This window comes from Dipodomys merriami, unplaced genomic scaffold (genome assembly GCF_024711535.1).
Source record: "Dipodomys merriami isolate MVZ:Mamm:240054 unplaced genomic scaffold, mDipMer1.0.p SCAF_233, whole genome shotgun sequence".
NCBI classification, from domain to species: Eukaryota; Metazoa; Chordata; class Mammalia; order Rodentia; family Heteromyidae; genus Dipodomys; species Dipodomys merriami.
The window spans coordinates 1394007-1408108 of record NW_027203749.1 but is presented as its reverse complement, the minus strand read 5'-3'; positions in this window follow the sequence as shown (position 1 = coordinate 1408108).

The following is a 14102-nucleotide window of genomic DNA, read 5'->3' as shown; positions in this document are numbered from 1 at the left end:
TGATATTCAACAAAATGAACATACATATTACCAGCTCCTATGGGACACAGCAAAGGCAGTACTCAGAGGCAAGTTTATAGCTTTGAGTTCCTATATCAAAGAATTGGAGAGATCTGAAACCAACAATTTAATGAGACATCTGAACCTCCTTGGAAAAGAGCAGGAAGACAAACCACAATCCATTAGATGGAAAGAAATAATTAAAATTAAATCAGAATTAAATGAATTAGAATCCAAGAAAAAAAACAAAGAATCAACAAAACAAAGAGTTGGTTCTTCGAAAAAATTAACAGAATTCACAGTCCCTTGGAAAATCTTATCAGAAAAAGAAGAGAACACACCCAAATAAATCAACTCAGAGATGAGAATGGAAACATCACCACAGAAACAACCAAGATTCAGAACATTATAAGGGAATAATTCTCAAACCTTTTGCTAATAAGTTTGAGAACGTGGCAGAAATGAACATTTTCCTAGCAAATATTTACATGCCAAAACTAAACCAAGATGAGTTAAACCATCTTAACAGGCTCATATCAAGCATTGAAATAGAAAAAGCAATAAGAGACCTCCCATATAAGAAAAGTCCAGGACCAGATGGATTTACGGCAGAATTTTACAATGCCTTCAAAGCAGAGCTCACACCAATACTCGACCAACTTTTCAATGAAATTGAAAGAGAAAGATCCCTACCGAATTCATCCTATGAAGCAACCATAATGCACATCCCAAAACCAGGCAGGGACTCATCAAAGAAAGAGGAATATAGACCCATTTCTTTGATGAACATTGATGCAAAACTTCTCAACAAAATTTTGGCCAATCGACTTCAAGAATTAATCCAAAAAATCATACATCATGACCAAACAGGATTTATTTCAGGGATGCAAACTGGTTCAATATACCCAAATCAATTAGTATAATTTATCACATCAGCAAAAGTAAAGATAAGAACCACATGGTTTTCTCAATAGATGCAGAAAAAGCATTCGACAAGATCCAACACCCCTTTATGATGAAGGTTCTGGCAAAACTAGGAATCCAGGTAATATTCCTCAATACAAAAAAGGCTGTATATGACAAACCTACAGCCAGCATTATACTTAATGGTAAAAAATTAAAGTCATTTCTTCTTAACTCAGGAATGAGACAAGGATGTCCATTCTCTCCACTTCTCTTCATTCTAGTATTAGAATGCCTAGCTACAGCAATAAAACAAGATGCAAACATAAAGGGGATCCAAATAGGGAAAAATGAAGTAAAACTCTCGCTCTTTGCAGATGACATGATCTTGTACTTAAAGAATCCCACAGACTCAACTCCCAAATTACTCAAGCTGATTCAAAACTTTGGCAAAGTAGCAGGTATAAAATTAACCCTCAAAAATCAATGGCTTTGGGCTGGGAAGGTGGCTCAGTGGTAGAGCGCTTGCCTTGCATGCCTGAGGCCTTGAGTTCGATTCCTCAGCACCACATAAGCAAAAAGAAAAAAGCCGGAAGTGGCGCTGTGGCTCAAGTGGTAGAGCGCTAGCCTTGAGCTGAAGAGCTGAGGGACAGCGCCCAGGCCCAGAGTTCAGGCCCCACAACCGGACACAAAAAAAAAAAAAAATCAATGGCTTTTCTGTATGCCAACAATGACAAAAGTGTGGCTGAAATGAGGAAAGCAACTCCGTTTGTAACAGCCCCACAAAAAATAAAATACCTAGGAATTAACTTAACCAAAGAAGTGAAGGACCTCTATGATGAAAACTTTAAAAACCTGAAAAAGGAAATCAAAACAGAACTTAGAAAGTGGCAAAACCTCCCATTCTCCTGGATTGGAAGGATCAACATCATGAAAATGGCATACTTCCCAAGGCTATCTACACATTCAATGCGATACCTATCAATATTCCAACTCATTCTTCAAAGAAATTGAAGAGGCAACCCAAAAATTCATATGGAACAATAAAAGCCCATGAATAGAAAAACAATCCTGAACAGAAAGAACAGTGCTGGAGGAATATCAATACCAAATTTCAAACTCTATAACAAAGCCATAGTAATCAAAACAGCTTGGTACTGGCCCAAGAACAGACCTCAGGACCAATAAAATAGAATTGAAAACCCAGAAATGAACCTACAGACCTATAGCCATGTAATCTTTGATAAGGGAGCCAAAAAAATAGAATGGAAGAAAGACAGCCTCTTCAGTAAATGGTGCTGGCAAAATAGGTTAATCATTTGTAGAAAACTAAAGCTAGATCCTTATATATCACCCTGCACCTGAATCAACTACAAATGGATCAAATACCTTGGAGTCAAAGAAGACACTCTGAAAACATTAGAGGATGGAATAGAAGAAACATAATTTCTCCTTGGCACAGCCAAAATTTTCTTTAATAAACCCTCAGAAACACAACAAATCAAAGAAAGGCTGGACAAATGGGGTAGCTACCAAGATCCATACAAACCCCACTGATTGGGAGAAGATCTTCACTAGCCATACAATGGATGAGGATCTCATATCTACAGTATATCTGGAACTCAGAATATTAACTACCCCAACAACAAAACCTCAAACAACTGGCCTAAAGTCTGAAAGTGACCTGGCATGGCTGAAGGCCTACTGGTTATTGGGGGAGCTTCAGGCAGACCGTACACCAGAGTCCCCAAGGTCGAATCCCGTTCAGCCCCCTACGATGAGGGAATGGCAAGATATCCTGAGATACTCCTTTCCTAACCTAGGAAGGGTCATGGAATGCAATCGATCTCATCCTTCAATGAGTAGTTCCTGCAGGATGCCAGGAGGAATTGAAAGGCTTGATTCACGGGGTATTGATTAGTTTTAATGAAGAGTTAATGAAGGGTGACCATAATCATCACAGTAGTGAATGCAAGCATGGGGAAGATCCAAGAATCAGTAATCACAAGGTGGATTGGAGGCCATCACAGGTCGATATGTCTCTCCTATTCTATACAAATAGGTACTTATTTGCATACTACCTTCAGCTCATGAAGGGATGACTATTGTGCTCCCCCTCCCCCATCCATGACCGAGACACACAATAAAAAGAACTACAATGAATGCATGATGTATTCCACACATGTATGTAAATAGAGATCCTATGCATAAAATAGTTGGGCATATGATTTTTGCCAGTGCCAGGGCTTCAATTCAGACTCTGGGACCAAACCTGACCTTGTAGTCTTCAAGGATGGTAACCTTCCCCTTCCCTCACAGTGCAACGGGTTTACCCAGACATGAGTTCGAATCCCAGCACTGACTAAAGATTCATCCTGATGTCAGAAGCCAAGCATTGTGCCTTTTTTGCTCTCCTGTGGGTCATTGGTCTCAGCTATGATGGAGAATGAATTCATAGGCAACCCTAGAACCATGGGAACAATTCGTCATCCATGTCAGCACAGTTATACCTGTCACCATACTCAGTAAAATGCACAATACCTCCATGAATTAGAAAACAATGAAAGAGAAAGAGTGCCCCAAAGGCAAGAAGCTGTCCACACCTGTATGTTAATACAGATACTCTGTTGAAATTATGAATTGATGACTATCCTGGCCCTCCCTGGGGCTCGATGTCAGGTCCTGGGAAGGTCCTAGCTCCTTAGGTGTTCACAGGCCTGTGTCCTCACCTTGACCCTTTAGCCAATTGGACGTGCTAGGCTCTGAGTTCAAATCCCAACCCTGCCCAAAGAATCATCCTGATGTGAGGCCATGCATGAATCCACCAGTTTACCTATCCTGTGAAAGTCCTGGTCCTCAGCATGGATGGAGAAGGCATAGGCAACTCTATAGAAATGGAAAGAGGTTAACATTTCTGTCAGCACAGTTATAGCTGTCACCTTATGAATAAAAGACAAAATGCATCCATGACTGAGACACACAATAAAAAGAAGAACTACACGGAATGCAGGATGCATTCCACACCTGTATGTAAATAGAGATCTTTTTGCCAGTGCTGGGGCTTCAGGTCAGGTCCTAGGACCAGGCCTGACCTTGTGGTTTCAAGGATGTTGAGCTTCCCCTTACCCCACAGTGCAACAGAGTTACCCAGACCTGAGTTCTAATCCAGGCTTTGGCAGTAAAATGGCACAAATTCTGAGCTAGGGTGCTTCCTTCATATATATATATATATATATTTTTTTTTTTTTTTACCAGACCCGGTGCTTGAACTCAAGTCCTGACATCTCTGCCTCAGCTCTGATCATCCTAGGCTGCAGCCTCTGGACCCACAGCCCATCCTCGGATCCTAGGAACTTGGGGCTTGCAGGAAAACAAACAAAAAAAAAAAACTGCAAGGGGAAAAAAGCAGCGGGATGGGGAAAAAAAGCAGCGAGAAGTTCCACCTGGTGCTTTTAGGTTTCTTTTTTTTAAATTTGTGAACATACTGTACAGAGGGGTTACAATTACATGGGCAGGATAATGCGTACATTTCTTACCAAGCATAACAGCCTCCTCCTTTGTTTATACTTCACATCCCTTCCCAGCCTCCCCCCTCCCCCTAATCCCAATCCTTCTTCCCCCCCACCCCGCACAGACATTGTAAAGCTCATTTTGGACATGACAACTTGTACTTCTCAATATTGCAACAGGTCCACCTGTATCCTTAAACGACTTGGTTTTCCCCATCTCCTCCACAAGTTATACTGACATCAAATATAGTGAAAGTGTGGGGAGGGATATACAAAGCAACAGAGAAATAATCTTATAAATGCATTAGAAACACATGCATGAAAGAAAAAAACATTAAAATACATATCTAAGGGTTCATTTTCCTAACATCACATTATCTGACCTTTTCCACTTCACTCATACATATACTAGATATTGCAAATAAGGAAAACCATGGGGCCTATGTTTCTTTGGGCCTGGCTTACTTTGCTTAATATACATTTTTCGAAGTCTTTCCATTTCCTAACAAATGGGGCAATGTCATTCTTTCTGATGGAGGCATAGAATTCCATCATGTATATATACCACATTTTCTTGATCCATTCATCTACTGAGGGGCATCTGGGTTGGTTCCATATCTTAGCTATGGTGAATAATGCTGCAATAAACATAGTTGTGCTGGTAGCATTAGTGTGGTCTTGTTTGTAAACATTTGGGTAAATGCCCAAAAGTGGGATTGCTGGGTCATAGGGGAGTTCTATGTGGAGTCTTTTGAGGAACCTCCATACTACTTTCCAAAGTGGTTGAACAAGTTTACATTCCCACCAACAATGAAGTAAGGTTCCCTTCTGTCCACATCCCCTCCAGCATCTGTTGTTGTTGTTAGAGTTCTTGATTTTTGCCATTCTAACTGGAGTGAGGTGGTATCTCAATGTTGTTTTGATTTGCATTTCTTTTATGGCTAGGGAGGTTGAGCATTTCTTCATGTGTCTATTGGCCATCTTTCTTCTTCAGAGAAGTTTCTCTTTAAGTCTTTCGCCCACTTATTTATTGGGCAGTTGTTTCTTTGAGGATTTGTTGTTGGGGGGTTTAATTTTTTGAGTTCCAAGTATATTTTAGATATGAAACCCTTGTCCATTGTATGGCTAGTAAAGATCTTCTCCCAATCCATGGGCTTTCTATTGATCTTGCTAGCTATGTCCTTTGCCATGCAGAAGCTCTGCAACTTTATGTGATCCCATTTGTCCAACCTTTCTTTGATTTGTTGTGTTTCCGGGTCTCTTTTCAAAAAATTTTGGGCTGAGCCAAGGAGACCTAGGGTTTCTCCTATTCCATCCTGTAATGTTTTCAGAGTGTCTGCTTTGACTTCGAGGTCTTTGATCCATTTGCAGTTGATTCTGGTGCAGGGTGATATATAAGGATCTAGCTTTAGTTTTCTACATGTAGTTAACCAATTTTGCCAGCACCATTTACTGAAGAGGCTGTCTTTCTTCCATTCTATTGTTTTAGCTCCCTTATTGAAAAATTAGATGGCTATAGGTCTGTAGGTTCATTTCTGGGTTTTCAATTCTATTCCATTGGTCCTGAAGTCTGTTCTTATGCCAATACCAAGCTGTTTTGATTACTATGGCTTTATAGTAGAGTTTGAAATTTGGTATTGATATTCCTCCAGCAGTGTTCTTTCCATTGAGGAGCGTTTTTGCTATTCAGGGTCTTTTATTGTTCCATATGAATTTTTGGATTGCCTCTTCTATTTCCTTGAAGAATGAGCTTGGATTTGTAGATAGCCTTGGGAAGTATTGCCATTTGCACAATGTTTATCTTTCCAATCCAGGAGCATGGGAGGTTTTGCCATTTTTTAAATTCTATGTTGATTTCCTTTTTCAATATTTTAAAGTTTTCATCATAGAGGTCCTTCACTTCTTTGGTTAAGTTAATTCCTAGGTATTTTATTTTTTGTGGGGCTATTACAAATTGAGTTGCTTTCCTAATTTCAGCCACACTTTTCTCATTGTTGGCATACAGAAAGGCCATTGATTTTGGGGGGTTAATTTTATACCCTGCTACTTTGCCAAAGTTTTGAATCAGTTTGAGTAATTTGGGAGTGGAGTCTATGGGATTCTTAAATACAAGATCATGTCGTCTGCAAAGAGGTAGAGTTTTATGTTTTCTTTCCCTATTTGGATCCCCTTTATGTCTGCATCTTGTTGCTTTTACGTTTCTTTTCTTTTGCACGGTGCCAGGTCCAAACCAGGCGGCCTGCAGAGTGAAGGTGACCTGGCAAGGCTGAAGGCCTGGTGGCTCTCCGGGGAGCCTCAGGCTGACCGGCAACTGAGGCCCCGAAGGTTAATCCTGGTCAGCCCCCTTTGATGAGGGAATGGCGGGAAATCCCGAGATACTTGTTTCGTGACCTAGGAAGGGTCCTGGAATGCAATCTTTCTCATCCTTGAATGAGCACTTCCTGCAGGATGCCGCTAGAAAATGGTAGGCAAGACTCATGGGGTATCGATTCGTTTTAATGAAGAGTTAATGAAGCGTGACCATAATCATCACAGTCGAGAAATGAAGGCATTGGGGAAGATCTAAGAATCGATAGTCAACAGGTAGTTGGATGGCATCACAGGTCTATCTCTCCTGCTCTATAGAAATATGTACTTATTTGCATACTACCTCAGCTCATGAATGGATGACTATTGTGCTCCCCCTTCCCCTTTACCTATTGGGCCTGCTAAGCCCCATGTTCAGATCCCAGCACTGCCAAATATTCACCCTGATGTGAGAAGCCAATCTTTGGACCATTTTTCCCCCATGCTGTGCAACTCCTGGGTCTCAGCTAGGATGGAGTATGCTATATAGGCAACTCTATAACCATAATAACAGGTTGCCATCCATGTCAGCACAGTTATACCTGTCACCATACTCAATAAAATACACAAAACATCCATGAAGAAGACTCAAACTAGAAAAATTAACAACATTGAATGCAAGATGCATACCACACATGTATGTCAATAGAGATCCTATGTTTAAAAGAGGGGAGCTTGTTAATTTGTCCAATGGTGGGGCTTCAAATTAGGCCTAGACCAGGCCTGACATTCTAGTCTTCAAGGATGGTCAGCTTCCCCTCCCCCCCACAGTGCAATGGGGTTAGCCAGACCTGAGTTCAAATCCCAGCACTGACCCAAGATTCATCCTGATGTCAGAAGCCAGGTGTTGTGCCTCTTCTGCTCTACTGTGGAAGCCCTGGGTCTCACCTAGGATGGAGAATGAATGCATAGGTAACCCTAGAACCATGGGAACTGCTGGTCATCCATGTCAGCACAGTTATACCTCCCTGCATACTCAGTAAAATACACAATACCTCCATGAATTAGACACAAAGCTTGGAGAAGGAGTGCAACGAACGCAAGATGCTGTCCACACATGGATGTCAATATAGATCTTATGGTGAAATTATGAATTGATGACTCTTCTGGCCCTCCCTGAGGCTGGGTCTCAAGTCCTGGGTATGGCCTAGCCCCTTACTGGCTCTCAGACTGTGGTGCTAACCTTAAACCATTCACCAATTGAGCCTGCTAGGCCCTGGAATCATCCTGATGAGAGAAGCCAATCTTTGCACCTGTTTTCCCGTGTTGTGCATGTCTCAGCTAGGATGAAGTATGCTACATAATCAACTCTATTACCATGGGAACAGGTTGCCATCCATGTCATCACAGTTATACCTGTAACCATGCTCAATAATATACACGAAACATGCATGATGAAGACTCAAAATAAAAAAATAACTACATTAAATGCAAGATGCATACCACTCCTCTATGTAAATAGAGGTCCTATGTTTAAAAGTGGTGGGCTTTTTTTTTGTCCAGTGCTGGGATTTCAAATCAGTCCCTGGACCTGGCCTGACATGCTAGTTTTCAAGGATGGTGAGCTTCTCCTTCCCCCACAGTGCTGCATATTTACCCAGACCTTGAGTTCAAGTCGCAGGCCTTGTAGAAAAAAACTGCATAAATTGCAAACCAGGTAGCTAAATAATTTTTTAAAATTGAGTGCTACTGGGGAAGCCATAGTCCCGCAAGGCAATGTTGTAGCTCTACATTTCCAATCCCAGTCATGCCACTTCCAGATGGCCAGAAATCCTGAAAGACTATTTCACATCCACAGGAATAAGTATGGAGAGTGGGGAGTTCTTGAATGATTCTAGGATAAAAATATACACAATTATATTCTAGGACACCGATCGATTTTAATGAATACTTTATGAAGCATTGAGTCAATCACGTTCGTTAAATGGAGGCAGAATGAAATACCTAACAATTGGGAGTCACATAGTCTAGAAACATTTTTTCTGCCAGGACTGGGATTGGAACTCATGGTCTGGCTAACTCTGTTGCACTGTGCGGGAAGGGGAAGCTCACCTCCTTGAAGTCAAGAAATTCAAGTCTGTTCCTTAGGACTGAAATCGATCCTCAGCACAAGAAAGCATCCTATTCATGGACATTTTAAATATATGATATATTTATATTTACATACATAGGTTGACTCCATATTGCGTTCAGGGTAGTTATTCATTTTATTTTTTGCTTTATTCATGTCTTGACCGTTTATTTTATTTACTATTATGGCACTTAGAATATTGATTACATTAATTACATAGGATATAGATCTGCATATGTATTCCACTTCATACCTGACACCCACGACTTTCACAGAAAAGGAAGACATGTGTCACCATCCATTTCTTACTCCACGATTCATTGTTTGGGAGTGCTGGCATCTGAACTCACAGCCTACAGGGCCAAATTCATGAATGGGTGAGAGTCAGCATGCCATCCTGGGGCAAACTGAGCTGACAGGCAGTTCCCAGGACCTGAGATCGAGCCCCAGGGGTTGAGAAAACAAGAACAGATTGACACGCAGATGGTAGCATGTTAATATATATATATATATATATATATATATATATATATATATATATATATATATATATCTTCATAGGGTGCCAGAGATGTCCATCCATTATTCAGTTATATAGACTGGGATCTTCCTCCTTGTAGCCCTCTGGTCCAACCACGGCCATTTTGACCCAAAGCCTGAGTCCTTCGTGAGGTGTGATGTGCTGAGTCATTCACGGGGTGTATTCTCTCATCTGGTCCTTGTAAGAGCTCCACAAGTAAGATGAGTGTGCAAATGAGAAAGTTGAGGCTCAGATATGTCACCATGTCAGGGCCAAAATGATGTGTGTTCTGAACAGTAGTGAGTGGTCTCCTGCAGACAAATGTTTTGGCTTCTTTTTCTCCATTGTGAACCTTCTTGAACTCAGGGCCTAGGCACTGACCCTTCCCTGTTGATCTCATGGCTAGCGCCCTACCACGTAGAGCCAAGGACCCCCTTACAACAGAGTGTGACGGTCTAGGAGTTGGTAGATGAGGTCTGTCACCCTACCGCTCAGGAACCTGAGATCTGATGATCTGGGTTCCAAACTATCCCAGACACAAAAGGTCTCATGAGACTATTATCTCCTATTAATCACATAGAAACTTGAAGTGGAAGATGGGCACCACTGACTCACAACTGTCATCCTAGCTACTCAGGAGGCTGAGAGCTGAAGATCATGGTCCAAAGGCAGCCTGAGCAGGAAATTCCTTGAGAAGCTTCTCTCCAGTGAACCACCAAAAACCTAAAGGGGTGATGTAGCTCGAGTGGTAGAGAGCTTGGCTTTAGCTGAAGAGCTCAAGGCCAGCACCCAAGCCTAGACATCAATTCCTCCAATTTACAAAAAAAGAGAAAGAAACCTGAAGTGGAGGGGTAGAGTGCTTTGCATGTATGAATCGTGGGGTTTGATTCCTCAGTACCACATCACTAGAAAAAATCCTGAAGTGGCTCTGTGGCTCAAGTGGTGGTAGAGTGCTATTCTTGTACAGGAGAAATTCAGGTACAGTGCTCAGGTCCTGAGTTCAAGTTCAGGACAAGTGTATGCACACACACACACACACACACACACACACACACACACACACACACACACACACACACAAAGATATCAGATGTGAAGCTGTGACACCAAATGGTAAAGCAAATAGCTTCTGCCCTGAGCCCATGGGCATCACCTTGGTCGTGTGTTCAACCCCAAAACCTAGCTACCCAAGCCCCAACTAGGACAGGTCAAAGGTTTCCAGACATGCTGAGCTTCACCAACACTAGATGACAGGAAGCATTAAGCATTATGATATTACACATGTGCTTAGATTTAACAAGCTTCCGGAAAATTAGGCAGGTTCAGCTCCCTAGTTGTCTGCCAGAAGGACACTTGACTTAATTGTAGCAGGTTATTGCAAAATTGGAACATAGTCTAACACAGACAGAATAAGTGCAGAGATGTTGGCCTGCCCTGGGAGGTGGCACAAATGAAGGCTTCCTGTCAAAATAGAGTACTGGGAGAGAGAGAGATAGCTTGGGGTACAAAGAGGCCTTTTTGACCTTCAGAGTGCACCCACACTCCTCCACACTAATTGGCCCGGATGGAGTTGTTTGTTACATAGCTGTAAAGGAGTGAGCCTTTTTGTCTGCCTGTTCAGACAATGAAAGAGGATTCTTCCACCAGGCCTGGGATGCAGCGAAAATCTCAGGCTACACTGGGAAAAGTGAGGGGAGCCCCGGAATATGCACAGTCTTGAAAACACTCTCTGTGCTATGAAATCATTGTATTGAAAACAAATTTCCTAGTTTGGTGCCATTCATCATAGCTACTCAAGAGCTTCACCTACAGGGATACATCCACATACACAAGGACATGGAGGTACCGGCTAATTTTTTTTGGGGGGGGGCAGGTCCTGGGGTTGAACTATGAGCCTAGGCATTGTCCCTAAGCTGATTTTGCTCAAAGGTAGTGCATTAACCTTGAGTCACAGCCCCACTTCTGGGTTTTTCTGTAATCTCTTAGAAATAACAGTGTCATAGACTTTCCTATGCTGGCTGGATTCAAACTAAGATTCTCTACATCTAAGCCTCCTGAGGAGCTGGGATTAGTCAGCAGCCACTGGCACTTTCCTTTCTTATCTTCTTCATTTTTACTCTGGATCATCTGACTTCTTAACAGGGTCATTTCAATGGTTTGAATTTAAAAGTAAACTACCCAATGTTCTTTATAGTTGCTTTCTCTGAAAAGGATTTTCTCTCCTCTTCTTTCACTCTGCTCGCATGTTTTGAAAGACCCAAGACTCACTGGGATGCTTTCTTCAACGGGAGGGCACCCCAAGAACCAAGACTCCAAACCAGCAGATGCAACAAGCAAGAGGATTTTATTAGGCGTTTGCGCAAACTTGCTCCCTGTCCAAGGCAGACTGGAAGCCCCGAGCAGCAGTTACAGGCACTTTTAAAGACAAAAACCACAGGATTAGCATAACACCCCAGGCTCCCCAGGATTGGCTCAGCTCTGCTCGGGAAGTTTTGTAACACTTGTTGAAAACTGGTTGGCTCTCTAGGGGGAAGCTTCCCTGGGGGGGAGTCCACATAGTTACAGGCTCATGATTGGTGGACATTTGACCCTAGTTTGCTGGGCTCGCCAGATGGTCTTTATTTTGAGCCCCTTTGCTGAGTTTCTAAACAGGAATTTAGAAGAACTTACTCTTTTGTTCTTTATCTATGTTTGCAGACTTGTCCCTGGGCCGGCCTGCATCTGGACTTTGTAACTTTTTAACTTATTTCTAGGAGGGGAAGAGTCAGTGTTAGCACAAGCAGGTTTAAAGAAGCAGAATTAGCAGTTAGCATATTGTAAAATGGACATAGCCCATATTGTAAAATGGACATAGCCCCAATTTCAATCTTTCATTCCCTCCTCTTGTCTTTGGACTAATTTTAATCTTAAAATTTAGAGTATCTCTATATTATCTTGTGGGGTGTCAGTTGTTCTCAATGCTTGGTATTTGGATCTCAGAACTAATAGACGGATTGAGCTGATCTTTTCTTTTACAAGTCTGTTGAGTATACAAGGTCCGATTGTAACAAAAGTAACAGTACCAGGGCCTCTTACATTTTTTTTCCACCAGTCCTGACTCCATGTATCACAGTTAACTTAATTTTATACCAGCTGTACTTGTAAGCTCCAATTTTAAGACATACTCATACCATCTACGACATACTTAAACTTTCTGAGGTTTGTCTTAAAGACAATCCTTACTTTTCAAATCCTTTCTTATCCAAAGGGGATACCAATTTTTCCCCAATTCCTTTCCCAAGGCTTTCTTACTACCCCCCTCTCCTTTTCAGTTTATTACTTCCATTGATAACACACTCAGGTTATTACCATACCAGAGCCAAACTAGGCTGTGACCATAGAGTGGATTTCCAGACACTATGCACTGAAGTGCCTAAGGCAAGCAAGCCAGTGATATCCTTGTCCTCAATATCCACTGTGGGAAGAGAGGGTTTCTGGATATCACCTAAAAGAATGTCCTACAAGTTCTTAGATTTAGCAGCAGTCAACCAGGAAGCAGACTCAGGTGATGGAATCAGGCAGGAGTTCCTTCAGGTGGCTGTCAGGCCGTCGTTTCGCAACAGCAACAGCAGCAGCCACAGCCGCCAGGTCTCTCAGTGGCTCCAAGGGACTGTCACACCTCGTGCTGGGCTGTAAATTCCTACACAGACTGGTTAAAGATACATTGCATAGGCTTGGCAGGCTTTGATCCTGCTGGTCTTTAAGATCTTTAAACAATAGCGCAGGACAATTTACGAAAATCACTACTTTTTTACTAACCAGATATTTTTGTAAATAGACACAGAGGGCAAGGTCTTGTAACCATTTCTGACAGATGCAGTCTCCACATCTTGCACACCTACAACAGTTAACACTATTTTTATGTCTTTTTTAAAATTATTTTATCTATTTTGCCTCATTTTTCCAAAACTGACTCTGGACCCTTGATCTTAAAATGGGGGTAGAAGAGCGAAGGTCCATCTTCTGTAACTTTTTCAAGCTGACTTCAGGGGCATTGATCTTACCTAACCAGGAACCTATAACCTTAGCCTATTTTACAAAGAGGTCATCAGGGTTAGATGTCATTAAGAACAATATTTTGACAACTGCACAGACCTTTTCTCCAGCTACAGCGGTGTAGCTTGTTTAGCACTCTGGTTTGCAAAAGCATCTTCCTAGATGGCTTAGGAATGTGATCTCTAATGATCCCAAACACAGATATCAATAGAAACACACTCTCTGTATTTTTCCTGAGCAGATGAACTTCATGTAACTAGTGTCAGCTCAATTAGAGCTGCCAATTAGAGCTTTTGGCACATAAAGGGGTTGAGATTTAAACTATCCCCCACATTTTATAACATTAGCTTTTTACTATCACAGAGGACTGGCAAGTTCCTGTCCGTTACAAGGTAGATAGTCATGGACATTAGGCATGCTTTCAAACTCTTCCCATGACCTACCGGCTCTGACCAGTTTTGAAGGGCCACGCACAAATGACTCTAGGATCTGACATTTCTGCCATCCAAGCAGTGGCTTACTGCCTCTGGATGCTCCTCCATTGCTCTTGTCCCAGGAGTGTCTTCTCCACATTGGGATAAATGCCTCATTGGCATTTCTCTTTAACTGGTCACTGGACTTGAACTCGGGGCCTGAGCACTGTCCCTCAGCTCTACAGCTCAAGGCTAGCACTCTGCCGCTTTGAGTCCCAAAGCAACTCCGCTTGCTCTTTCAGCAC